At 44.6% G+C, this 24860-nt stretch overlaps 1 protein-coding gene across 1 annotated transcript in view; it reads right to left on the bottom strand.

Annotated features, from left to right (window-relative positions):
* The window catches only part of Kif26b (kinesin family member 26B), a 399395-nt gene that overhangs the window by 173047 nt on the left and 201488 nt on the right, over nt 1-24860 (bottom strand). The gene's annotated exons all lie outside the window — the stretch shown is intronic.

Below are 24860 nucleotides of genomic sequence, written 5' to 3'. Positions count from 1 at the left end.
AGGCCAGGAGGGAGAAGGGAGGCTGGTCTGGAAGAAAGATGGCAGCACCCATGGCTCAGGGATTTACAGGTAGCCTTCAAAACTTCTCCTGTGCCTACTAATGTTGGGAATGACAGCATCCAGGAAGCATCCCGTGCAGGTGACATGCAGGGCACCAGATCTCTGGGGAGTTGGAAGATCTAGGCTGTGGCTTGGGAACTTGCCATCAGCTCCAGTTCCTTATTCTGGGAATCCTCCAGCACTAGCCGGTGGTGTCAATTAAGTTTGTTTTCTGTAAATCCTCTGTGCAAAATGCATTTCACACTCTTAACCTTGTCTTAGTGGTGACACAGTCTTAGTGGTGACACAGCAGCTTTTAAAGAGCTAAGGTTTGGGGTTAACTTGAGAGGAGACTACAGCATAAATGCACAGGTTTGAGGAAGAGGTACCAAGGGATTCTATCTTGTGTACATGTCAAAGTCGAAGTATAGGTGTAGAGCAAGAACCAGAGTTAACAAGATCCCTCTTTCATGGAGTTCATGTTTGCGTAGATTGTGATGGTTTGAAAAGCAATGAACCTCATATGCCCATATATTTAAATGCTTAGTTATCAGAAAGTGGCACTGTTTGAGGGTTAAGAATTGCAGCTGGGGGTTGGGGATTTAGCTCAGTGGTAGAGCGCTTGCCTAGGAAGCGCAAGGCCCTGGGTTCGGTCCCCAGCTCCGAAAAAAAGAACCAAAAAAAAAAAAAAAAAAAAAAGAATTGCAGCTGTATTGGCGTAGGTGCAGCCTTGCCGAAGGAAGTGTGTCACTGGAGGTGGACTTCGAGGTTTAGCAAGCCCACTCCAGTCTCAGTCTCCCGCTCCTCCTCTCTCTGCCTGTGTATCAGGATCAGGACCTTCAGCGACTTCTCCAGCACCGTGTCTGCCTGTGTGCTGCCATGTTCCCCATCATGGCGACAATGGACTAACCTCTAACACTGTAAGCAAGCCTCCAATTAGATGCTTTTATAAGAGTGGCTTTGGTCATGGTGTCTGTCTCTTCACAGTAATAAGATACTAAGACAGATAAAAGTAAAACTCAGACACCCAAATAAAAGTTATGTAAAAAAATTATTGAGACCAAGGGTCAATGTGTTAGTTTTCTCAGACACAAACAAATCTGGGGGAAGAGTGGTCCATTTTACTCACAGTTTAAAATGCCATCTGTCAAGCTGTGAAGACATAGTAGAATACAGTGGTTCTCATTGTGGGAGCAAGAAGGTTGCCTTTCCTCCTTTTTATATCAGGGATTTTTGTTACAGCAACAGAAAGCTGACTGATACATAAAAGAACAGGGAGGGTTAGGGAAAGACTAGGAAGGGTAGGGATGGCATGATTAAATATAAGTAACGCCTACATTTTCCTAAGAGAGAGGAGAGCAGACTTCATTGTTTTCAATCTCTGTAGCACAGCAATAATAAAATGTATTTCTACAATAGATTGTGAAAGAACCATTCATGGAATATCTTAGACAATGAAGCTTGCAACACAATATTCCCAACTAGAGAACAGGAGACATGGGTTTGTCTCTGGGGTGTTAATACACAATAAAATCTCATGTTCCTCCACTACTAGTTCCCTGAAATTGAGTCAGACTCACTGACAGGTCACAGATCAATCTCGCAACCTGCCACTTCCTTTCACACCTTAACTCAGAATTGGCATAAGCTGAGGTGGCCCTAGAGTTAAGCTAGCAATAGCTGCACCAAGAGCATGGACATATGCTGCACACACCAAGAGCATGGACATATGTTGCACACACCAAGAGCATGGTCATATACTGCACCAGAGACTGGAACAAATTTACCTCAAGAAGCCCCTAACTACTGCCTTCATGTCCCCTGAAGTCCACAAGCCCTTTCATGTCCCTAGCTTCACATCTATCATGCCCCAAGGCATTCCTACTTAGCCTTTCCAATCAAGAAACATTGAAGAAACCCACCATAACATTGATACCCTGGAGACACCAGATACTGTGGGGACCTTGGGCTTGATAACTGCTTTGCCACTACATCAATTCTGACCTCACTTCTGCTTCTGAGTCCTGAGACATAGCAAGTTGCCTAGCTTTCCTCAGTTTTCTCCCCTACAAAATAGGAATGATATCTACTAGGGCCGACGTGAGGACAGTGAGACAGCATGTGTAATGGGTTGAGCCCAAGTCAGTGACAACTGGCATCATTCTTATTTTCTCAGGCTGGAGTACAAACACATTGGCTACTTTGCCTTCTAGAGCATTGGGGGGGGGGTAGGCTTTCTTCCTACAGTGTCCTACTAGGGAAGCTTAGGTAGAAGCTTCCATCCACCCATTCAGTTCACTTCTTGTGAACCGACATGTCTTATGCTACACCTCGTCTCCAATCTAAGCATAAATCACCAGGCAGGCAACATCTCTCTGAATCTTCCTGGGACTTCTTGTAAGCATCATTCATTCATTCATTCATTCATTCCCATTGATCTTTTCATAGAAGACTGTATAGCACAAAGTCTTCTTACATCAAAACACTTCAAGTTCAAAGCCCCAAGTCTAGTGGTTTTTCCAGAGAGCACTAGGTCTCTGGAAAACTGTAAGGTCTAGGCTATGCCTTGGCAACTCTCTGTGTCTCTGTGTGTCTGCTTTCTCGAGTGGCTGTTTATGGTAAGTGCAAAACAAGATGGTGTCTTCAGCGGTTATGATCAAGGGCACTGATACTACAAAGCTACCCAATCAGGGCTGGTATTTACCACTAATGCTGTGTTTACCCTGTGAAGATAGAAGTAAGTGACCAAGACTGTCACTTCCTGCCACTTCAGAGTCAGTGGCCTAGTTCTAGTTTGAAATTTTCAGTTGTACGAAATTTGCCGGTCTCAGTATTTTAGGAAGTAACCACAAACTTGATATTAAAATGCTGTAGACAGGACTAGAGAGTCAGCTCAGCAGTTAAGAGCACTTACCGTTCCTTCAGAGGACCCAGCTGGGTTCACTTCTCAGCATTCATGTGGCAACTCAGAACCATCTGGAACTCCAGTTCCAGGGAATCTGATGCCCTCATCTTGCTTCTGTAGGCACTGCATATATGCTGTATGTATGAATATAGCATGTATGAATACATATATGCTGTATGTATGACTATAACATGTATGAATACATACAGGTTGTATGTATTCATGTAAGCAAAACACTCATACACATACAAGAAAAGGAAATGTTTAAATCCTTTAGAAAAGAAAACATGACAGGCAGTTTTGCAAAGCATTCTTTCTATATGTTTCAGAGCTGTCCTCTATCTGTATGTTTTACAGTCATCTGACATCTATGCGTTTCACAGCCATCCTATAGCATCATAATACCTCTCCCATTCTCCATGATGAGCTCAGGAATAGGCGTTTGGAGTGCTAGAAAATCCTTTACTATCTTGTCAAGAGAATTTCTCCCCTAGAGAAATATAAACAATGCCCTGCCCTTCCTCATATGACAACTACAGCCCAGTGCAACTACTGTTCACCCTGAGAAATCCAATGAGGCTTACTTAATAGCATGTGAGGGGAGCCCCAAAGCAGCCACACCAGGAAGTCTTCACCAGCTGGGATGATGGTGTCTCCATTGTCATGTAGATGGTGTTCCCCTCAGTTAAGTTCCCTGAGTCTATATATTAGCCCCTCCCTGGACCCCATGTGCTCAGAAGAAATAAATAGGGATGGCCAGGGCAGGGAGACTCTCAGATGAGTGTCCAATAATGCCCCTGCCCCCTCTTCTGTGAAGGAGCAGCAATAGTTACTAAGCCTGATCCTGGTGCTCTTCTGCCAACAGGTATGGCTGACCTCATGAAGATCAAGGCTGCTTGGCTAGGGTGGTCGCTCTGTACAGCACGATTCTACTCAGGATATCTCTCAGAGAGACCTAAACTCAACCTCCCGAAGCAGTAGAGAGACTAATGGAGCATCAGCATTTGCTCTTTCACTTGCACTCACCTTGGCTGGACGGGCTGCTCCTTCACCACCTCCATAGCCTAGCATGGGAGAGCACACATAGCAACCAAGAGGGGCAACGCGGAGCTCCTGGGTTCCACCAGGCAGCGGGGAGGCCGTGAATCAGTCCTAGTCAGAGCTGAAGCAATGTAATGGGATCAAATGTTATGTATGAATTTCCTTGCTCCTTGGTGGCTTGTCCCAGAGGATTATGACTGACCACTACTACCACTGGACCCCTGTACGCTTAGTGACCAACTAGAAGCTGCCCTGACTGGTTATGAGATTCAGAAAACCTGTGAGAAGGGAGAATCAAAAGTCAGTTTAGAATGTTAGCTGCATCACCCATAAGTAGTTCAACTCTGTTTAGAATTGTAGTTCAGGGACACACACACACACATCATATACACACACATATATAAACACACATTCATGGACATATACACAAACACATAGTTCATACACATACACACACACATATATATCTATGTATGCATATATACATATACATATATATATACACACACATTCATGGGCGCATGCACAAACACATAGTTCATACACATACATACACTCACACCACACACACACACACACACACACACACACACACACACACACACACATATATATATATAAACACACATTCATGGACATATACACAAATACATAGTTCGTACACATATACACACATCATATATACACACACACATATATATGTATATATATATAAAATATACATTCATAGGCACATACACAAACACATAGTTCATACACACACACACACACACACACACACACACACACACACAAATACCTAAAGTAACAATAGATCACATGATCTCCAGCACTGTGTCCCGGATTGGGCACAGTCAACTGAAGGAGGAAATGGCCTAGAATGAGATTCCATTTCCAAAAGTGGGGCTAGGTTGTTCTTGAGACAACCTAGGGCCTTTCTGGATTTCCTTATTCTTCCATGACTACAAGTGGGTGAAAAAAATTAGGGAAAGAGGAAGAGACCTCAGTCACAGACTTTGTACTCCACACGCCCGAGCTTTGTGTGGTCCTTTTTGTGTCACGATAAAAACAGGAACAGCCTTGCACCGGATCACCAGACTGCACCATCATTCTCCCGTCTCTCATCCTGTCACGGATTTATGAATTTATGTCCCTTTTGATTAAAATGTGTGAAGTGCACACATAATGGGAGTCTAGTGTGGTACTTAATTTCATAAACACCACATGCACTGAAGAAATCAGAGCTCCTTTTGATCACCCCACTGCTCGTCATTCAGGTCAACACCAGTTGCTCTGGGAGGATAGGGGTGCTTGTCATTTTGTTTGTCCCGCTTTACTTAACACGGTGTCCTCCAGCTCCACCTGTTTGCCAAGAGTGACAGGACTGTATTATTCTTTATGGTTGGATGGCACTGCATTGTACATAGACAGCCACACGTTCTTTCTCCATTCACCCGCTGACAGGTACCTAGCGTCTACAGCCAACCGATTCTTAACAGAGGTGCCAAAACACACAACAGCGGAGAAGGGACAGCCTGTTCCAAAACTGGCAGTGGGAAAGCTGGACCTCCATATGTGAAGCACTGCAAGGAGATGGAGCTCGCTGTGCAAAAACAACCCACCCCAAAACCTAAGTGTCGGAGCTGGCGAGCTGTGACAGAGCTCAGGGTTGAGCCCGTGTGAGTCTCTAGGTCCGATCCCCAGAACCAGGGGGTAAAAAGAAAAATCAAAAACGAACAAACAAAACCCCCAAACTCAGAAACTCACAGAAGAAACACATGGGCAGCTCTCGAAGACTCCGGTGTAGGCAACGATTTTAAATATCTTGTTTTATTTGTTTGTTGTTAGCTTTCGTCTTTTCTGTTTGGGTTTTTTGTTGGGGGAGGTGTTATTGTCCTATTTTGTTTAGGACAGAATCTTGCTCTGTAGCCTGACTGGCCTCGAACTCACTCTGTAAACCAGGTTGACCTTGAACTCACAGAAATCGTTCCTCAGCATTCCAAGTACTGGGGCTCCAGGTCCATCTGGGCTATCAAAGCAACTAATATACATGACCCTACAATCACAGGAAACAAAAGCAAAAACAGGCAAATGGGGTTTCACCAAAAGGACAGGCTGATTTTTATTCCACTCTTCAAACTTTTTTTTTTTTTTATTTCTGCTGCCCCAGAACATAGCTTGGTTTTGACTTAAGAACTCAGTTCTTCTTCCAGCTCAGGTAACCACAATGTTCCCATTCCTTCCTTCATTGACTCATCAATCCCAAGATTGACCATGTCCCACACTGCTGCAGAGTCTAAGTGGTCCCAGAGGAAGCAGCAGTGCCTTGTACAGAAACATGCCACAAGTGCATGGGGCATCAGTTCAGCACGGTCTAGACAGGCACAAGGTGCTATTTCTGTATCCCACAATAGATTAAGACTGAACTTGATATAGCTATGGAATCCCAGACGCTGGTCCACAGACAAGGAGGATTTAAAAGACAACTAGGGGCTGGAGAGATGGCTCTGCAGTTCAAAGCACTAGACGCTCTTGCAGAGGGACCAAGATTGGGTCTCAGCACCCACATGGCCGGTCACAACTGTAATGCAAGTTCCTGGAGATTTAGTGCCCTCAGCGGGCCTCTGTGGGCACTGCATGCACACGGGATGCATATATGCATGCAGATAAAACACACCCTCCCCCCACACACACATAAAATAATAACAAATGAATCTAAAAGAACGCTAAATGGGGAAGCAAGCAGAGTTCAAAATCCAACCTGCTGGAAAGAAAAACCACAACAGAGGAGACAGGTAGGCGGCAGGACTTAAAGAAACTACTGAGCAACTCCCTTGGATTTACAATTTTTTTTCTCTCTCCAGACCACAAGATGGAAATAATTGGGTGTTTGCAAACAAAATGCACAAAAGAGGAAATGCTCTGACTAAAGCTGTAATTAGCACGTCAGGGCCGTCTGTGATGTGTGCACACAGAGACGCGTTCCTGCTGAAGTGGCTTCCCCTTCCACCCCTGCCTACTTCCAAATGGGCTTGAGTGACAAGAGACGATAGGAACAAGGCTACAGACCATCAGAGGTAAAAGGCACCTACAAACCTGTGCGGCTACCCACGGTTCACCATTGTTCCAAATGATTACAAAAGTGACCAGCCTAGGGAAATTACCACACTGGAGATGAATGCTTGGCTTTTATTTGTGGGCTAAGGACGTTAACATTTTTCCTAACTGGGCTCACGTCATATTTGATGAATGCTCAAACATGATTGTACCAGTAGCGTTTTCTCTGAAAATTGCAACAATTACTCATTAGGAAATGAGGGCCCTCGGGCAATGAATCTGCTGGAAAGACGGAGTACCCGTGTTACCAACACATGCAACAAATTAATCCTGAAAGTTTGGCACTTAGAACGGGGATTAAAGTGCTGCAATTAAAATTCGCGTGTACAAGTTGCATCCATTACAGCTTCTGAAAAATTTATTTGGCCATTCGGCGGCAAGTCGCCTGTCCTAGGCTGAAAAAAACTTTAAAAGTCTGTGAAGATATGAACAAGGGACCTCTACAGAAAAACACTTAGAAAAGGCCAGAACTGAACGTGGAGCCTATGGAACCTGGAACAGACTTTGGTCAGACTCATTAGCGAATGCTGGGTAAATCCAGCCATCATCTGCTCGTTCTTTCATACAGCAGCACCCACCTAAGGCTCGTCCCCCCACTTCAGAGTCTTTGGCTGCTGTCTTCATATCATTTTAAACAGAGTAGAGCCTGTCTCTTGCTACCGCCTGGAGCTTGGACTGCTGCTGAGAGATGGGTTTGAGGACAGGTGACTAGGTCTGTGCTATTAAGCCTGGGCAAGATCCTTGGTGTTTTCATGTTTCCCAAAGCAGAAGAGATGCAAGCAGGAACAAGTGTTTACCCTTGGAGCGATTCTGGCCCTCCGGCACTCAAAAATAATAATGCATAATTTTTTCAAAACTTCCTCAGGGAAAGTGCAAGTATTTCTATAGTACCTTAAACCACGAAAAGCAATTTGGCAGCTTCTAGAAAAGGAGAAGGCACGCATCCCTGTGTTGGAACAATCTCATCACTACTTTAAAAGCTTTGTGTGCACATGCGCACAAGGGGAGGTGCACACGCGCACAGGGGAGGCAATGACGGCGCTCACAGCAGTGTGCGCAAACACAAACTATTAGGATGGTGATGAACAGAGTGGATAAATAAGTTGTGCTATTTCCATAGAAGAGATCGACCCCCACATTATTAAGATGCTTCAATCCCAGAAGCTTAATGCTGATTAAGTAATGTTGCAATAGAAACACTGATGGTAACATTTGTAAAACTGTGTCCGGACGTTTCACATTGCTTAGAGAAACATGTATGCCACCTGTTTAAACCATGCACTTCTGGAGGAGGAGAGGAGAAAGCTGAGTGAAGGTCTGCAGAGGCCTCAACCATACTGCTGTTCTATTTCCTTAATGAAATGGCCAGTGAAGACATTATGACACTTCTTCTAGTCATAATTTGTATGTATAAAATACTGCTTGACTTAAAAAAATATCTGAGATGCATTATTGTTTTGTTGTTGTTTGTTTCTCTGTCTATTTTGAGGTGGAGTCTCAGTCTGCAGCCCCAGCCTCAGACCCCTGATCCCCCTGCCTCAGCCTCCTGGGTTGTGGGAGTGTCTAGCACACTCGGTGTGTACTTTTGCTTTGGTTGAGAACATCTGCCCTCGGAGATGAGCTGCCAGGCTAAGACTGCAGATGTGACATGATGTTTATCTTCCATAGATGTTTCCTCCATAGATCAATTCATTATAAAGATTTCCTTAGTATAACTCCTAAGGGTCAAGAAAAGCATTCCCGAGTTACTTTTCTAACCAACCCTGTACATCAACGGCATATTTAGATAATGGATTACTCTCTTAAAAAAGCATTTATGTAGTCCCTTGAGTATGCACAGCCCCCTGCCAGGGCTGGGAAATGATAATGGGGTTACATTATAAAAGGAGCCTGGCCAGTGTCTTCATCAAAAATTAAAATATTTTGGGTAACTCAGTTTATACTTTAAAAATAGCATAATATTGGAGTTCTTTCAAAACTAGGAAAACCCCAGATACTCCAAGATGGGGAGAACGAAAGAAAAGAAACAAAAAAACTTTAGCAGAAACTACTAACCAAAGGAATCCTGGGGAAATTTTCACACAATTCTAAGCTATCAAAAGGCAAAGGTCACATTCAGTCTTGGTACAAATCCAGGGGATTGGGTCCTCAGCACCTGGGCAGAGTCTGGCCTTCTGCACCAAACAGCCTAACGAGGTCAGCAACCCCAAAGATTTTCCTGCTACACTTACAGGTGAAGACAGCAAACACATACGCACAGGGATATTCAGAGAAAGAGCATTTATCATAGCACATCACTTAAATATACAACAGGGTATTCATTAGATAAGATGTTATCGTGTAATGGAATAACCAGCAGGCTCATATGGATTTGTTTCTCAGTTCACAGAAAATGACATGGGCAAGCATTCAAGAAAAAAATTAGCGGAGAATATTCTGCTTGGGCAGAGAAACTGTCACGCCATGGGTTCCTGGAACTCCCTGGATACTCCTAATCTGAAGGTGCTCAAGTCCCTTATAGGGAAGTGAAGGTCACACCAGCACAGGGTGGCTGTCACCCCAGGTGGGCCACTGTGAGCTACATACACCAATGCTTGCAGCCCCGTGGTCCTGTTGGGATAGATCTGCCTAACCACAGTATTCTGGGCAATCTCCATCTGAGCTTCATGCTTGGGGTCTACTAAATTCATATGCAGAACACACCGTTTTGTAAACAATATCCGGTCCTCTCCATCTCCCGCTGTGTCCCGTCTGGGCTCCTCTCAGTACAGAGAGAAATCTCCTCTGGGTACCACACTTCAAGCATTTGCTCCTAAATGCTGATGTCCTATGGTCTTCTTATCTCCATGGCTCAGGAATAATTCTACTCAACTAACTCAACCCACAGGCACTATTGAGAGGTAGAATAATAGTGTAACTGTGATCTGGAGCCAGCCTAGGGGTGAGCAGAAGGGGGACCAAGGGCTCCGTGGCAGCAGGCTATTGATAAGAGCTGCACCTGCAATGCCAGCTCTTGGGAAGTGGAAGCATAAGTATTAAAAAAAAAACAAAACAAAAACCTAAGGCCAGCCTGGGTCACATGAGTGGGAGGCCAGCCTTGGCTCAAAACATCAGAAACAAGCACACAGCAGCCAGCATCTATGCTTTCTTTAACTCAAACGGAAGTCATAGTTAAGTGACTCATAATGCAGAGACCGTCTCTTTACCAAGGGAAGGTGAATAACCTGGGCATTGATGCTTGTTAGAAAGCCAAGCCCCGCTGAGAGTTTCCACAGTCCTAAGGACAGAAGGGAGAGGTAAAAGGAAATCAAAACCTGAGGGGTACTTTCTCCTGCAGGCTGAGGAGCCTGCTGACTGAGAACTAGGGCAGTTTCTGGGGCAGGGTAGGGCTTTCCCACTGAGGACTCCTCAGAGGTTCCCTCCATGTTTCCCTGAAGCAGCAGTTGGCTGACAGAGGGCTTTCGAACGCATTGTGTGAAGGCTCCCAGCGGAAGTTATCAAGGGGAACTGCGAGGTTCTGTTCAGCCAGGGTTTTCCCACACTATTATTGATGCCTTTGAGCACCTCAGAGGGAGACAAAGGAAGGAGACCTTCTGGGCCAACATGTGCTTTTCTCTTCTCCATTCATGGAAGTCGATGCGCAGTGAGAAGCAGGAAGGGGCAGTTAAGGCCAACCCCAGGCGGATTTGATTTCCACCATTCTTCAGCTTCACTCCCCTCACTGCTCAAACAGACACGAGAATGGGCGAGAGGAAAACTAAGACAGTAGCCTCGGGTACTGCCCAAGCACTTGAATGCACACAGCCTGGTTCACACCGTAGTCCCTCTAATCCAGTGTCAGCACCCCATGACCGACTGCAGCTCTTGAGTAGGAAACAGAAAATTCCAGAAGTACACCATGTGTAAGTTTTTAATTTCATCCTGTTCTGAAAAGCATGATAAAGTCTCATGTCATTTCCCAACATCCTCCCTGGTCTGTCTGTCCCACATATCCCTTTTCCATATGATTCCCTGCAGCTTTGATCTCCTTCTATCATCGTATGGGTATTGGGTTATTTTCACACAAGAAGGGTGAGTACTGTTTAGCAAGATACTTTGAGAAAGAGATCACATTCATGAAACTTTTATTATAGTATACTGTAATAATTATATATATACATGTATATAATTATCAATTATTAGTATGCTTTCACCATGCTTAACTTATAAATTAAATTATTATGTGTGTACAGAAAATAATGTACTCTGTTGAGGTTTCAAGCATCCTCAGTGAATGTTGGATTTAGGGGATCAGGGTATGGAATTATAGCAAGAATTACAGGAACAAATTGTAAAGAGACTATACTTTATAAAGTAATGAAATGCCGCCTTCGCTCATAGAACTTAGGGAGCAAAAAGGAGCCCAGAATCTTATTAGAAACCTCTCAAGTTATGGAAATAAGTTGAATCCTCCTCCTTCAGCCAACTGAACTTCTTCCAATTTACATCTTTCAAATCTACATGAGATGTGTTCAGCCAAAGGTTACCCCAAATCCTAGCGGGTAGCATCTCTCTCCCAGAAGCTTCCCCAGACCTGACCGTGTGAGCTCTTGACTGGGTCTGTGGCCTATCCCTGCTTGAACAGGTTGAGGATATTCGTACACTTTGAAAATGTTACCACTCTCCTACACTGAAGGACACAGAGGCTGTGACTGAGTCAGAACTAAGAAGTGTAGTAATGTGTTTTTAACTTTGTGACCATAATAATTTTTGACGGTCACCAAAGTTGAAGAGCTTCATAGTCATCAAATGTAAACTGGAGAGTGGACAGGAGCTTGGGTTTTTAACCTATAGTCCATGATCCTCATAGCGAAGTAAGATCGAGCCCCCAAACATTAAACAAGATAAAAGATCTTGCAAAATTGTAACACTTACATTTTAAATGGGATATATAGTAGCTCCTTCAAAAGAGTTAGAGTGAAAGAAAAAGAAAAACTGTAGAAGCTGGGAAGATAAATAGAGAAAACGCTGACCAGAGCCTTTGCCCCAGGGCTGGGGCTAGGGTGGAAGGGCCAAGTGTCTGTCTTACACATGCAACTCAAAGAGGTAGAGAAAACTCAGTAAACACGCCAGCCCATGCGATATCTAGCATGAAATTGCATCTGAACATATAATCGCCATTACTGATTTTTCCTTTTATCTCATTTTCTAGTATGGCTGCATGAGACCCGAGTATATCAAGATCAGTGGCAGATTTTCTGGTGTGCTGGCTCTGTATATGCAAAAGAAGGCAGCGGAATCCCTCACGCCATGCACAAAAAATTCACTCAGAAGGATAAACAACTAAACTAAAACTCTCAGAAAAAAATATAGATCGAATCGTTGTGATGTAGGGCTTGGCATGGATTCTTAGGTAGGACAATCCAGGTATGAGCAGCAACAACTAAAAAAAGTAGATCAAGGTTGGAGAGATGGCTCAGTGGTTAGGAGCACTGGCCGCTCTTCCAGAGGTCCTGAGTTCGAATCCCAGCAACCACATGGTGGCTCACAACCATCTGTAATGGGATCCGATGCCCTCTTCTGGTGTGTCTGAGGACAGTGACTGTGTACTCACATATATAAATAAATAAATCTTTTTCCTAAAAGTAGATCATTGAACTTCATCAAAAGTAAAAGCTTTTGTGTCTCCAAAGGATTATTAGAAGAGAAATAAAAGGCAACCTAAACAACAGTCCAGGTATCTGCAAATCAGGCTTGATGTTCAGAGTTTCTACAGAGACCCTAAACTCAACAGCAAAAGACAGCTTAGAAAACACAGCAGGAATCGGAACTGACATTTTTTCCAAAGGAGATAATCTAGTATTCAATACATATATGAAGGGCTGACCAACATCATTAACTATTGGGGAAATATAAATTAAAAAAAAACATGCTATACAATCTCACAGCCACTAGGATTATTGTAATTTAAAAGAAAAACAGATAGTGAGGCTGGAAAAACAAAAACAAACAGCCAGGACTTCTCATGCATTGCTGGGAGAAACGCCAAATTGTGTGGTTGCCATGGAAAACAGCGGCGCACAATGCCGTTCCTTAAAATGCTGTGTGCTGTTGCCTGCCACGGGGCTCAACCATTCCACCCAGAGGTGCAGATGCAAATAAAAAGTTGACACAGAGACCCAAAGAGAGGCTTCACCTGCTAATGTCCACCACACTTTCTTCAGCAATGGTGCCAGAGGAGAAATTAACCCAAAGGTCCAGAAGCAGATAAGCAAGGTGTGGCATGTGCACACATGGGAACGTTCTTTAGGCATGAAGAGGGATTGAACTCTAGCGCACACGCCTGCATTGGCAAACCTTAAGAACATCGTGTCAGCGCAGCCAAGGAAGCCAGACATGAAAGGGACAAATACTGTGCTTACATGACAAGTCCAGAATAGGCAAATCCTAGAGGCGGAAGATAAACCCACAGAGGTCAGTAGCAGAGGGAAGACATGTTGCTCGTTGATTGCAAAGTATTCATTCGCAGGAATGAAGGTTTTGGGAGCGGATAGCCATGACGGCTATTCTACACTGTGAATGGAGCTAATGACACTGAGCTGTACACTTAAATTCTCAGTGCCATAAAGTTTATTTTATGACGCTGATCATGATGAACATGGTCTTTTAAAATAAAGACGTCTACATCCTCATCATGCTTTGCAACCAGATGCCAGAGCATCATGCATGTTCTGTACTGAAGTTCATACTATCTTACCACTCATTAAGTCACACACTACATGCTATTTATGTGAATTAACAACAACAACAACAACAACAACAATAATAATAATAATAATAAACATAAACATGGGGCCAGGGAGGTTGTTTCAGGAGTGAAAGCACTCACTACATATGTGTGAGGGCTTTGATCTGCCTCAGAACCCATGCAAAGGGTAGGCATGGACGTGTATCTGAGATCCCTGTGTTCCCAGGGAGAGGTGGGGGGCAGAGACAAGAAGTCCTGGAAGCTCACAAGCCAGAGAGCCTAGCAAACCCAGAGATAGAACCATCAAGAGGCCCTGTCTCAAGCTTGGGATGTCATTTTTTGTTATTTTACTTTAAATTATTTCTAGTTTAATTGCATTGTGATCAGATAATAATTGTGTCAATTCATTATATTCACTAATTATGTGTGAGTACACGATGCATGTATTTATTTCTGTGTGTGTGCAATTGTGCGTGTGACTGGTGTGGGCTCTTCTTGGCTGAATCTGTAACTCAGTGCAGGTAAACATGCCCTATATGAGTGAGGCCCTAGCACTAGGAGACAGGGGCCCTCTTCCCTCAGAAATGTATTTTTTTTTAATTTTTAAAATATGGTTGATATTAAGTGAAAATGTTAATGAAACACCATGTATCAGAATCTATAAACTACAATCAATATGGTCAATAATAAAAAAATCCATAACCTAAATATTTATGGCAACTTAAAGGCTGTATCCAATCTCGGCTTCTAAATGTTATAGACGTGAAAAGCCTAAACCAAAAGAAAGCATAGCAAAGGAACAACAGAGAAAAAGCAAAAACCAGTAAGGTAGTAAAGAGAAAAACTGGAAAAAAGTAGTTTTAGGCGTCCATGCTTTGTCTTAAAGTTCCAATCAAAATGAACATCCCAGATAACATGGCTCTGGGTTTTATTATTTTATGATACTTGTTCTCCACATCACTCAGGAAGATGAGTTGTAGTGCCAAGTCTCTCCGAGCCATGTCCGTATTAGCCCAGAGCACACCCAGCTGCAGGGATAAGATCTCAGATCTCCTTGTTTTCCCAGCGAGAAGATTAAATCAACTCAGCCACAGACACCAAAACCAAACAGTGGCAGCAGCGGGATATCTCAGCGCCCCAGGTCCCACTGTGCTAAGTTTTATGGGAACAGTTTTAATAATGAATTCTGCCCTTCGGAATATTCAAAGCAAGAGTGAAGCCCTAATTCAGACACCTAGTGTGGAGGCAAGCACACTCCCTCAGCCTTGGAAAGCCAGCGATCTGGAAGGAGCCACGCGACTGCCCCCAAAACTAGCTAGGGAAAGCAACCTATAGATGGAACCATTAAGAAAACGAGAGAAAATGACCACCCAAAACACCAACTTCGGGAAGCAACTGATGGCCGAGAATGGTCCAGCAGAAAGAGAGAAGTCTGTCACCCTCTAGCCACACACACGCCAGTTGTATTTTGTACTGTACTGTTGGTATCTCTCAAGGAAAAACACATACCCACTAGACCATCCTGATACATTTTCCTCTCTCTTCAGTAACAACACAACCACTGTAGCCAGACATCTTTTCTATGTATGAGAATAAAAATGGATTCCATGTACGGTAACCCCATACATTAGCCGCAAGTGCTGACAGTAAGTGCATAAGATAACACATGAACTCTTGATGTATCTTATAGTAGGTGAATTTTCTCGGTGCAAATTGTCACTGGAAATGTATGTTTCTCTCTAGCAGATAGATATCAAGGCTATTTTATCTCATCAACCAGAGATTTTAACAGCATCTTCACTACGAAATTCGATAATCCAGCCAGAGATGGGAAAGTTATAATTTCTGCCTCCCTATGTCCAATGGAAAGGGCTTTGGACTACCCAGCACTGAGCCCATCCATGTCCCCATCCCCAGTGATTCTTCTGGTGGACAGCACAAGATGGAAATGTATGTCAGCCAGAGAGGAGGTGATTCATCTGGGGCCTTGGAGCATCCAGACCTACTCATGAGAACTAGGTCTAAAGGGAGAAAGGTCTCCTGGCAGTGAAAGGCGTTGCCGAGGCTCCGTAAACAGAAGCGGTTCAAAGGGAAGTCATCCACAGACCCCGTGCAACAAAATTATTGGGGAAATGCGTTTCCTTCTGAGGTGTGCCCAGCTAGTCTCTGGCCTTGTAAACAGTTCTCCTTGTTTTTTTAGAAATGTCTGGGTTTTTCTTTTTTTTTTCCACTCCACTGCCCTCAACCTGTGTAAATCACTTCCGGATGGCATCAGGCTGCAGCGATGTAGAACTCATCCCACCCCTGATGGCTGATGGCACCTGCAGATGCTCGCCCCTTTCTGGTAGCAGTGCAGAGTGTCTGCTGCTGGGCTTGTTCTGCTTCAAAACCACATGCTGCTGCTTTGGCCCAATGCAGCAATGCAGAACCAGCTCTGTGGTTAGGATTTGCTCAGTAGACTCTTGTTTTGGGGCCTGGCATGTTCTTTGCCCCAGGAATGCCCTGGTTACTCTGTCCTGCTCCAAGGGTGGAATGGCTACTGGATGCTAGAGGCTTTAAGCATCACGAGGTTAGCCAAACGTGTTGGCGCAACCCCAATATTTGGGATCTGTTGGCAGGAGGACCGGAAGTTAAAGGTAGGGAATTGAGGTTTTTTAAAATAGTCTTTCTGTGCTGTGGATAGTCAGCCTGGCCTACAAGAAAACAAAGCCAAAACAAAACATCACAAGTTTCCAAGTCTAGCTAAAGGCCAAACCACACATCTGGGCTCTACTGGTATCACTAATATATATTAAAATAATTATTTAGCGGAATAGTATTGAAAGTCAACATAACTCTATTTAATATAAAACTCTAATTTTAGGTTGTGACTCCGAGACAATAGCTATTAAATTCCAAGCCAAACTAAGAGTGGTGAGATTTTTTTTATGACATTTACACTACTGAAACCCCAAAGCCTCCTCTAGTCCTTTGACCATCAGCCATCCCTCTCAAGACCCTCTGCTCCCTTCCGTTTACGTCTCTTGAGTAGCGCCATAAAACTCCTGAGAAACAAGCAAATCCAGTGAGTACCCAAAGGGCTGTGTCTGTGCAAGGCAGGGTGATGAGGTCTGAGCAGTAGAAATAAGGGCTGCCCTGCTCAAAGGAGCTTGTCTCTCTATCACAAGGAATATTGCAAGAAGTGAGGGAGGAAGCCTACGGAGACTGCAGTGTTCTACGGTTGTAAGTTGGGGAGCTTTAAGACTGGAAGGGTGGGGTTCTGGGAAGGTAATATAGTGACAGCAGAGGTGGGGGCCTCAGGCTGGGAGTCACCTGTTAGGATCCGTATGTGCTCCCCAAGTCCCTCTAATGTATTGGAGAATCCTCAGGACTCTTAGGGGATAATCAGGTCACCCGAGCGCTGCCGTAGTAAATAGACTAACACTGTCATTGCAGGACCGAGTTGTACGTTAGCTGTTCTAAGCACGGTTTCCTGAGAACAGGGGTATCTCATGCTCCTGTCTGCAGCACAAGGGTCCAAGCTCCATGGCAGAAACATTAGAGGCAGCAGAGAATACATGAAAGACAACGGCCTCCTGAAGGAATTTCTGAGAGCGGACTGGGCGTGTGATCCACTTTACTTGCTGCTATGGAAAAATCCCCAAATAAAAAATGAAGAGTCTGCCTAAGTGTGACCCAGTGTCAGGGTCACAGGCCCGTGACAGCTCTGCGACTGTGTTCTTCCCACGTCTATTGCTGTTATTACGGAGCAATTCCCGCTATCATAGCTTTAAATCTGTCAGGACTTCAGTACCAAACTCTACGGGACCGGAACACTTAAGAAGATGCAATTCCGTTGTTATTAAAGAACATCTTAATATTTTATACCCTTTTAATTTGTTATGAAGTCTTCTTCCATTGTACTGTCCATGCTGAGGATGCTGGAAGATACCCCACACTCTATCCACCAGCTCAAGAAAACAAATATGTTCTTGCCTCTGCTAAGCTACAACATTGAAACCGTATCACATGCTTTGGTTTCTAGGGCCCTGCATGTTGATAGACAATATGTACTAAGCCAAGGACAGGCCATCTTCGGCTGCAAATCACACAGGGGTGTGTTTTGTAAACAGGAAAGATGCTTTCCCTTAAGATGTTTCTATGGATTCACATGCTCTAGAAGAATTCTGCTGCATGCTGCTATTGGCTTTGAAGAAAGGGGCGTGTGTGTGTGTGTGTGTGTGTGTGTGTGTGTGTGTGTGTGTGTGTGTGTGTGAATTCGGGAATCTGTAGCACTTCACCACACAGCGTGAGTTTGGATTGGAAGACCCTGTCCTGGACAAGACCTCGGCTTTCATTCTCACCTTTTTTTGGTTTTCCACTTCGTAACAAAACCTGGAAGTTTGCCTAGAGTTAATTTCCTTTGATTCTCAAGAAGTAGAAGTCAGCCTTACACTGTTATACCCTATGACATGAAATAACCCCATGAACTACTGCATATTGACTCGGCTTGAAGCTGAGACACCTGAACTCTGCTGATTTCCTGGATTCCAAGAATAGACACGGGTTGGGTGAAAACCTGCGTCGAGCGTTGGTCCGTTGCTATGTATTGTAATGCGAAATTCTGTACCTGAAGATCTGGTTGCCTAGGAATAAGTCTCACTTTTACCAGCTTTTGTCGTGCAAACTTTGTTCCACAATTTAAAACCATTGGTTAAAATTAAAATGGCGCAACCAATTACGGAGGGATTAGAGGGAGTTTTGAGTTACCTGGTTGGGGTTACAGAGGAAGGAGAGAAGAAAGGAAAGGAGGGAGGAGGAAGCCACCATGAGAGGAGATGGACCCTGAGCAACCAGCAGGAGAACCAGCAAGTATTTGGAGGAAGTAGCCGGGCCAGCAGTTAGACAAGTAGATTGGGGCTACCCCCCAGCTATTGTCAAAACCAAATAAAATAGCCAGTCTGATTCTTGTCCATGGTAAGCTAGAAGGGGATATGTTCAACTACACTGCAGGTGTATTGCTGGCCTGCTCTCCTGCCAAGGACAGGCAGAGAGGTAGGTAATGGCGCCCTTGCCCAGCCTGGACCCTGCATTCCCCTTTCCGACATGCTTTTGCTCCCTATACCTCTTTTGCAAAGCCTGCCCTGGGCTGCAGGAGACTGCTCTGCCTAAGAGCTGGATTTATGACCTCCCCCTCCTCCCCTCCTCCCCCTCCCTCCCTCTCCTCCTCCTCCTCCCTCTCTTCCTCCTCCTCCTCCTTCTCCCTCTTCTCCTCCTCTTCCTCCTTCCTTCCTTCAGCCCAGCAGTCACAGAGCTTAACATCCAGGAGGAGGCAGGGAGTACCCCATGTCTGGCCCCAGGTCAGGACAACTCTGTATGCCCCTGAGGCTTCCCAAGTAGAGTCAAACTGGAGCAGAGGCCACCCACTACCAGATTTGGCTGGAACTGTCTCAGTCTTTGGCCTCCTCCTCCTCCCCCTCCCCCTCCCCCTCCTCCTCCTCCTCCTCCTCCATTTTTTGCTTCATGTTCTCACTCACTCCCTGGGGACCACATTCTTCCTCCACAGGCATCCTTACTTCTGGGATGCCTGTCTGGGGAACCCAGTGAAAACCAGCACATGCTAAGGACTCCCATCAGTGATGTCTAGAACTCAGGAAAAATATCCTCTTTTCAGCACATCTACACATGGATACCCAGGTAGGCTAAGCAAATGCAATTTTTTTTTTTGCCATATCACATGTATCCTCCATCTTCGTAGCAAGATGACACAGAAGAAAGGCCACCAGGCTTGGCACTCAGCCTGCCACTTGTCAACAGCAAGGCCGAGCAGTGTCCTTCAGCCTGGGACTGTTCTCCAGAGCACAGCTTTTGCTGTGGTGCTGAGGATGACAACCTCACAGTTGAGGGGATGCCATGAGCTAAACCACCCAGTGACTTCCGGGCACACAGCAGGTGACAGTGGCTTCCCACTGAATCCAAATCTGCATTTTTATGATAATGCCCTTCCGGTCAGAAGCGACCCCCAAACCCATCAAAGGAGCCAGATGCCGTCCATCCCTTTCCCTTGGTGGCAGCCACTGCCCGAGCCTGTGGATTCCCTGTACTTCTAGGGACAGGAACCAGATGCTATCATAACTGCATGGAAAAAAATGGTCCCTCACCAAGAAAAAAGGCCCTTGACGGACGTTACTGGGGCTTTATGAGCCATCAAGTGCAGCAGCTGCACAGTTCCGGGAACGTTTCCACCCAGCGATTGTTAAACAGCGGGCGATGTTTTATTATCCTTTCCTCTCTGTTTAATGTGCTGCTCACCTTCTGCTGGCATGGTTTGCTTTGATTATCAATCTCGACATAAAAACACAGGAATGTCCCACGCCCGTTCCTCTCTGGAGTCACACACTCGTTAGCTGCGTGGACTGGAACCTTTGTGCCCAGGAACCTTTGTGCCCAGGAACCTTTGTGCCCAGGGAGCTCGTAGATGACACGGGACGGGCAAGAAAGGAGAAGGATGCCCCGATGGTCATGGAGCACCAGAAAACGACAGGATCCTATCAAACAAGATGTCAGCCGCAGACAAAGAGGCTTATTTAGCTGTGGCGGAGGTACAGACATCTGGGAAAAGAGTGTTTTCTTTTTCTTTCAACTAGACTGTTTTCCAACACAGACCTCCTGTTTCTGTGCTGAGAGGGCTCCAGGCTTCCTGTCTCTTCACTTCCCACCATGAAGGTGGCACTACTTCCTGGTGATTTACACCGGCCAGGATCGTCTTTCAGTCCCTTGGTCCTCTGGCATGCAGTGGGAGTTACTATCTCGTTCTCTGGGCTCTGGCCACGCAGATGGCTTGAGTTTGCAGTCCCAGAGTAGCACTTGGGGGTTGTACAGGAAGCCATCAAGCAATGTCGGGCTGTCATCTGTCTTTGGGGGATGAGCACATTGATTTTTACTGTCACCGTCTAGTCCCATCTCCTCCGGGGCACGAAACAATCCAGGTGCTGCGGGAGCTGCCGGACATATACTGACATTCCTTGCTGAATCCTGGGGTGTCAGAGTTTACTCTCGGCCAACCGACCCACTGGCCTGCCTCCTGAGAGGAATCAGGATGAGTATGACAAGTCCAAGGCGTTTCTCAATCCTCATCTGCTGTTGGTCAGCTTCAAGCATTTACCTCAAGGGATTTGTGGGCTTGAGAAGAATGCCCGGGATAATGTAGCCATTTTCTAAATGCAATAAAAGGTGTCAGGACCAAACAAGGATGGCCAGCAAACTGGACCGGAGTCCTTGTGCACTTGGCTGGGAAATCACTCTTCCTAAGACACCACGTCCTACTGTGACCATCCATGGACTCGACTGGGGACTTGCTCCCAAATGCCCCCTCTTTATCTAATAGCAGCCTATCAGCCTGCTGTCTGTAAATTCAACTGGAGTCACACATTTATATTCACCGTTGCTGCTACATCTTAAGGTGTGGAAAACTGCTTACTTTTTGTTTTTCCCCAGTGAAGCTTCTTCTGGGCTTAAGAGATTAAACCCAAGATTTACTGAATAATCTATCCAACTGTCAAATGAGCTGCTCAGCTCCCTCTAGATCCTGTCACCCAGACTGACTTAGTTTAACTGCCTGTTCTCCTGCTCCTGTACCTAGTGTAGCTCTCATCTCAAAGAGAATGGGAGAGTCACTTGCTGGACCATTTACAACGACCCATGGCCCAAGAACACAGCCCAAACCACACGGAGATGGTTTTATGAAGTTCTTAAAGTTACAGAACGATGAGTCATAAATCAAGGTGTTTTCCAAATACTTCGTTGGGGATCTCAGGTCAGCAGTTAGCAGCAGAGCAGGGATGCGTCTGGCATAGATCTCAGATGCTGTTCTCAGATGCTGGGTTGGTGGGAGTGGAAGCTAATGGTTCACACGGTTAACATATTCTATGACTTTATTATCGCTGTTGCCTCTTTTCTTCTTTAGCATGTTAACTCCAACAGGATGTCAGATACAGGCGTAGAGAATAAACGACCATTAAGAAGGCTAAAGATAGCATAAGATAATGAGGCTCTCCATCCATAGCATCCTAACTCTTGACCATCACAAAGCTCTAATCAGTCACATCTCTTGTAGAATCTTCAGCATGAGATTTTACTTTTTCAATTCACACTCCTTGATGGTTTTTTTTTTTACTTCCTTTGTTATTTTAGCTATTTTTCAGTCTTGGTGATTGAACATCAATGCCTTGGGCATGCCTTGGGCATGACAGGCATATGCATAGCCACACACAGCCCACTATAATTTATGTTTCAAGATAATCTTTTTGATAATACTTAAGATCTTTGCCTTAGTTGCTTTTCAATTGCCATGACAAAACTCCATGACCAAGGCAACTTATTGAATAAGGAGTTTCTTTAGGGGGGTTGGGGATTTAGCTCAGTGTTGAGCGCTTGCCTAGCAAGCGCAAGACCCTGGGTTCGGTCCCCAGCTCCGAAAAAAAAAAGAGTTTCTTTGGGGCTTACAGTTTCAGAGGGTGAGTCTACAACCATGCTGGTAGGGAACAAGGCAGCAGACAGGCAAGCAGCCATGGCATTGGAGCAGTAGCAGTAGCTGAGAGCTGTAATCTTATCCACAACCGAGATACAGAGAGAGCTAATTGAGAATAACGTGGACTTTTGAAACCTCAAGCTCTACAGTGACGCACCTCCTCCAATAAGGCCACACCTCCTAATCCCTCCCATCAACCATCAACCAAGTGTTCAAACATATGAGCCTATAGCGCCACTCTCATTCAAGCCACCACCGTCTTCTAGGTTCAAAATCTTATTTTGCCCAAAGTAAAATGATACTTTTCTTCTTTACTTTGTTTTCAATTTTCTTCATGATAATGTCCAACAAAACTTGCCTGTCGTAATGGTCGAATGAAATTCTAGTGACTCCATCTTTAGTTTATCTCCTCAGTTGAGAGATCAGGGCAATCACCCCAAAAAATGATTAGAGATTGGGGAGATGCTCAGTCAGTAAAATACTTGCCCAAGGATCCCCAGAACCCAGTGATAAAGATAGACAAGGCAATATGTGCTTGTAATAGTATGCTGGTCAGCTAGCTAGACTACTTGGCAAAGTTCTAGGCCAACGAGCAGCCTTGTCTCAAACAAAAGGTAGAAGGCTCATGAGAAATAATATCTGAGGTCATCCACTGACTCTACATGTATCCACATACATAGGGCTAGCTGACAAGTGCATGCATGGCCCCTGTCTAGATAAAAATGTGTGCACATGTGCATGTGCATATGCAAAGGCACACACATACACACACACACACACACACAGATACAGACACACAGATACACACACACACACACACACACACACACACTTATTTTATTTTACCTTAGCTGTTTCTCCTTTCTTATGTAATTTCCTCTACTCATTTCTCCCAGGCTATTCAAATTTGATGGGTTTTTTTTTTATTTCCAGGAAGAATATGATTCCAAATTTGGAAGTTTTCCTCTTAATTGCTTGGGGAAGTGTAATTGAGTCAATTCCATGCCTTCACTGGGATTCTTCATATTTACACTTTCCTTCCTAAGGAAACGACTGTTCCAAACTTTTATTCACTCTAAGACAATTTTCCTACCTTCTTAAATACTTTTTCAGAGTGTGTGTGTGTGTGTGTGTGTGTGTGTGTGTGTGTATGCATGTCTACACATGTGTATATTTGCCCATGGTACATGGGAAGGCCAGAGATTGATGCCAGCATCACTCCCTCTCTGACTCTTCACTTTGTTTCTTGAGACAGGATCTGTCACCGAACTTGGCATTCACTGTTTTGGCGTGGACCCACCTATAGCTGTTCCTCAGCACTGAGACTAGAGAAGTGGCCACCACACCCGGGAGCACTTTGTGTCACTAAATTAGTTTATGTTGTTTACAATTCTATAACAGATAAAAATCACATAATAAGGAGCCTTCTGGTGTTAGGAGGGAGCCTGGCTTTTTTCAGTCACATAATTATTCTGAGATCCATGCAAATCACCACAGGTAGCAACAGTCTGAGTATCTGAAGGGTATCCTGTTGTATAAAACATCTCACATTTTTTGCTTGTTTACTTATCTGTTGGAGAACATTTGCAAGGCTCCCAGGTTTTGACTTTTATGACTTATTCTCCATCCACCTCCAGGCACAAATCTTATTGCACACCATTGTGTCCCTCCAGTCAATGCCTGCTGGTGGCATGGTGGTAAAATCTAGTCTGATTGCTTCTGCTATAACACACTAAAAAGGCTTGTTGAAAATCCAAAGCATAGCCTCCCCTTTATGCATTTTCCCAAAAATGTCAACACAGTTCTGAGAGGACAAGATAAAAAAAGTAAAACTGAAGTCATGTCTGTGTCCTGCAGACCACCTCAGTTTTGAGCTCAAGGGGAGAACACGGCACAGTTGGCCCAGGAGACAGAGAATCCCTTAGGAAGGGGAGAAAACAGGAGTTCTCCAAGGTCAGATGTTAAGGCATCCAAGGAGCCAGTCAGAATGCTACCACCAGCTCACCAGGGCCGTATCATCTGCAAACATGGTGGAATTCATCATCGCTTATAACATAACGAACAAGAATGAAAAGGACAGTCACGGGGCTTTGTTTCTGATGCTTTTAGACCTGGATTTAAATTTTATGTAAAACTTCCAAGCAAAAATAGAGAAGGACAAAGCATCATAAAAGAGGAAGGAGGGAGAGAGATGGAGAAAAAAAAACAGATTAAAGTCCCAGTCTATGCTTCATGTAATGACTTTCCTTATCTTGTAGTGTTTTTTTTTAAGCAGAGGTGGAAAGACCTGGAGTGAATGGTGATTTGTATTTAGAGCTATGGCCGGAGACCATATTTAAGCTTTCACCCCTGTGCCTCTTTTGTGAAAGGACCATCACGGAATGTAACGGGTGGTAATTTTGAAGCTCCAGGTGTAAAGGAAATACTCTTATTATTTCTAATTTATGAGCTCCTGTAGCAATACACTCCTCAGGAACCCCTCCAGATGTGTAAAGAAATACCAGTGATGCTTAAATTTACTG

This window comes from Rattus norvegicus, chromosome 13 (genome assembly GCF_021556685.1).
Source record: "Rattus norvegicus strain SHRSP/BbbUtx chromosome 13, alternate assembly SHRSP_T2T, whole genome shotgun sequence".
NCBI lineage: Eukaryota > Metazoa > Chordata > Mammalia > Rodentia > Muridae > Rattus > Rattus norvegicus.
This window is presented reverse-complemented; position numbering and strand designations above follow the sequence as displayed.